The sequence below is a fragment of the Triticum dicoccoides genome, chromosome 6B (assembly GCF_002162155.2).
Source record: "Triticum dicoccoides isolate Atlit2015 ecotype Zavitan chromosome 6B, WEW_v2.0, whole genome shotgun sequence".
NCBI lineage: Eukaryota > Viridiplantae > Streptophyta > Magnoliopsida > Poales > Poaceae > Triticum > Triticum dicoccoides.
Window position 1 is genome coordinate 722,601,276 of NC_041391.1, and position 4,428 is coordinate 722,605,703.

At 39.3% G+C, this 4,428-nt stretch overlaps 1 long non-coding RNA gene across 1 annotated transcript; it reads right to left on the minus strand.

Moving 5' to 3' along the window:
- Positions 1-28: 28 nt before the first annotated feature.
- On the minus strand, positions 29-2,558 carry LOC119326179. The gene is made up of 4 exons (XR_005157835.1): positions 2,129-2,558; positions 1,832-1,923; positions 1,338-1,486; positions 29-293 (listed from the first exon to the last, which is right to left on the minus strand). It is a non-coding gene; the product is annotated as an uncharacterized LOC119326179 (long non-coding RNA).
- Positions 2,559-4,428: the final 1,870 nt, after the last annotated feature.

Here is a 4,428-nt window from a genome sequence, read left to right on the forward strand (position 1 = left end):
TGCATGCATGATAAAAAAAGTTATAGTGCAGACACCTAGTGCTATACAAATTCAGTTTCCTAGCAGCAAGGATGCCAGGAAGCACATGGTATACAGATTAATTGACCTTCAATTTCAGGCCAACAACATCATTTAGAGTGCACTTATGAAACAGGGGTGTTCAGATTCACGACTTGCTAACCTGGCTGGACTTGGACGCTTCCATCAACTGCCTATCATCTCGGCATATTTGCTGGTTCACACTGGCAGCCAACAATCGACATCACCGTCATACATTTACTTCTCTGCTATACCTATCAAATCAAACACTAAAAAATTACTAAGTGAAACAAGCTACGCTATGCATATTAACCAAGAAAATTACCATAGCTGAACAACTAAAATATATATGTATAAGTGATATGCATATTAACCCAGAAAATTATGAACTACAAAATACTTCCTTCAATTTCCCTCACAGTCCAGGACACAAAAGAACAAACAAGAGGTGCAACAGCTCATGCAAGAAAAAATAGAATTCCTACTTGCTAAATTACTCCATTCTTCAGGCCCATGCAAGCTAGTAGTCTACATGAAACAGTGTATGGTTCAGCCACAAGCTCACAACAGAGGAGATAGGCAGAGGTACGAGTGCTTAACTATATAGAACCTATAAAGCCTCAAGTTGACGCATAAGTGATAGTAACAAAACACACATCACAGAACTCTAAGTACGGCAGCAAGAACAGTTAAGGCCATATAAATACACCAAAAAATGGCATCACTAACTAACAATACCCACAACACTGAGCCGCTGCGCATCGACCCGGTCAGCAAAAACTTCAAATGTTCATGTGTCAACAAGTTACAAATGAAACTCAAAGTTTATGCTGCCAGTTAATCTTAAAGCACTGACAATAGTAAACAATAATCATCTAGAGTACTAGCTGCATCATAAATAAAAATTATGGTTATATGCAGAACCAATTTGTTAACTGAACATGTCATATTCAGAGCATAATTAGTAAACATCAGATACATGCAGGCTAAGCACACAGTATGCTTCAGAAATTATGGGAGACCAAAGCAACATAAATACGAAGGAGCTTTAACTTCAGGAATAACAGGACATGATAGAGGATTGCATGATAACACCCTAATATACATCAGAACTGGTTTAGAAGTCTTCACGAGAGCACCAATTCAGTATCATAACATCAGTATAAAATAACCACTTGTGCCTATTATTGATAAAAGGAAAGCAAATCACATTTGTGCAGCCAAGAATATGTTGTGCAGTAATGCATATAGAGGACCAAACTCATCCCAGCAATCTGATACAACACTATGATAGTTACCTAGCAGGCTTCATTTTCGAAACTATCCTCCTGGTGATAGTGATAGTAGCTATATCGAAAAGGATCTCAAATCAGCTGTAAATGCCCATATCCATTGGGACAACATATGTACTAGATCAGGCACTGCACTGTACATTGCAAGGAGCTGCCTACAATACATAAAAGTTATATAAGTTTACATTCAAAAGCCGTCTAACTAGTGAAGTCGCGAGGCTGTGTAAAATAAAATTTTGTTGTATATATGGGTTATGTGACGGGTTTTTTTACTTTTTGTTGTGATTGATGGTGCAGACGTGTACTGAGAAATTCAAGTCATGTGTTCTTGTCATGATTCAGTTTAGAATAATGCCAAGATGCGGCTAAAAAATTCAGAAGTTTATGCAATGTTCAGCTTCTCTAATGAGAAATGCATGCTTTGTGATGCCAACAGAAGAAATTGTTAAGCAAAAAATGTAGAGTGTAGTTAAGCAAAGCCGGGTGAGGGAGAGTACTACCCCTGTGCGTGACTTTGTCATGAGATATTTAGTTCCTATAACAGGAATTGTGTAGGAGAGGAAATGGCTCTCGTGGATAGCTTCAGCAATACCTGAAATCAATAAGAGATGGTTAAGAACCTGCACGTTTAATTCACATTACTGGATTTCTTGCTCTTCGTACTAACAACCAGCAGTATTTCCATCCAGTGAAGATTGAAGTTGCAGCAATGGACAAATCCGAGAGCCAACATCCAGCAATGGAATCCAAACAAAAGTACAAATCTGGACAGCAATCGATTTTCGAGCTGCACTCACCAGTTGAAATCGATGCGGCCGGTGCATCATCCTGCATGAAGGACACGTCCGTGTTCCCCTCAGATTTGCCACTAACCATTCAAGGAGAAGCACGCGTGTGTGTCTCAGCCACTGGATGGAGCTGGATCCGTGCCCGCCGCCGGCATCAGGGGGTTCCAAACCCGGCAGTCGGCCCCGCCGCCACCATGGCCGCATCATCTCGAGATGCAGGACTGAGCCGCCGCAGCTCGAGGGCGCGATCTGCATGAGAAGGGGCATGGAGTGAGGTAGACGGGGAGGGGTCTGGTGTGGGCTGGATGGGAGGGGCCTGGCGCATGGTGGTTCAACGCCGGCGCCGCCGGCGGCGACATGGAGAGACGCGAGGAGGGAAGGTGGAGTGGCGGCGGCGGCTGATGGTTGGTATGGGACGAGACGAGAAAAGGGCGATTAGGGTTAGGCGGTGTGGACTCTGTAGTTAAATGGGCTGGCTCGAAAGTTTTCACTCCCCGCGCTCGGGACTTAAAATTGCCCTTCTCGCGCGCGCTGTGTTCGTTTTACTCTTCACTTTTTTCTCCTATTGAGTATTGCATTTGACTGACATGTAGGCCAATCAAAATAGCACGCACAGCAGGAACCTCCCGTGACGGTCCGAATGGTGTATAATGAAAAAAAAGTTAGGCCCGACTAGTCCCATCTCATTAATCCATGACGGTTTTCGTGACGGTCCTTCAACGTCCATCATAATGGGGTTATTGTCTTGTGGCCCATTCGCATCTTGCAGATCCATGACGGTTGCCGTGACGGTTCGGGAGAACGTTATGAGAAATCCGTCACGGACTAACAGATTTCTTGTAGTGTTTCCAATCTACTATTTTGCAATCTTTACTTTCCAATCTATATACCCAAAAATGCCAAAAATATTTACTTTACCGTTTATCTATCTCTATCAGATCTTTGCAAGAGATGTGAATTGGATGTCACAAATACCGATAAATGAAATGTTATATTTATGTGTTTCATGCAAAATAGAAATATTACTTGTATTTAACCTTGTCTGCTAAGAGCATGGAATGATCAAATCTTGATGCCTTAGCACCTCTTTTGTTTGAAGGAAGGGGGGGGGGGGTACAGAATGTATATATTAGGTACCGCAGAGAACCCTAACCCATTAGGAACGTATGGTATTCCATTTTTTGAAGCTTAAAGTTTGCTTGTTGGCACTTGGCAGCATGCTTCTATCTAATACAAGTTCAATTATAAAATCTCGGTCGCCAATTATCCTAATTTTTTTAAATAATACATTTTTTTTTATTAATTTTCATAAATATTACGCTGGGTAAATTGTTTTCAAAAATAATACACCATCGGCCCGCTGCAGGCCGACTGGGCCTAGTCGGCCCACAGCAGGCCGATTGGATTCCAATCGGCCTACAGCTGGCCGACTGGCCCCTGTCGGTCCACTGTGGGCTGATTGGGTCCGGTCGGCCCACTGTGGGCCGATTGGAGCTAATTGACTCGCTGTGGGCTAATTGTTTTTGCAAACAAAGTAGGCATAAAAAATATATGTTTTAAAAAATGTTAATCATGTAATTAAAAAATGTTAAACGTGTAAAAAAAATGTTCCTGATGTACACAAAAAATGTACAATATATATGCAAAAAAGTTGACTAAAAATATGTTCTAAAAAGTGTTAATCATGTATTTAAAAATTGTTAAATGTGTGTATAAAAATGTTCCCTATCTATACAAAAAATATAGAATGTGTATGAAAAAAATTTGACACCAAAAAAATATGTTTGAAAAAAATGTTAATCATGTATTTGAAAAAATGTTCAACGAGTACACAAAAATGTTTCATGTATTGGAATGAAAGGTTAAACATGTATAAAAAAATGTTCCAGCTCTGGATCCGGTATGGGAGCATCACGGACCTAAGTATGATTGGTTGCTCTGTTTGTATGGAACTAGAACATTTTTTTCAAACATATTTATTTGGTGTCAACTTTTTTTCATACATATTCTATATTTTTTGTATAGATAAGGAACATTTTTTATACACACATTTAACAATTTTTAATCATGTATTTGAAAAAATGTCAACTTTTCAAACATATTTTTTTGGTGTCAACTTTTTTCATACACATTCTATATTTTTTTGTATAAATAAGGAACATTTTTTATACACACATTTAACAATTTTTAAATACATGCTTAACACTTTTTAAAACATATTTTTATGTCAACTTTTTTGCATATATATTGTACATTTTTTTATGCATCAGGAACATTTTTATACACGTTTAACATTTTTAATTACATGA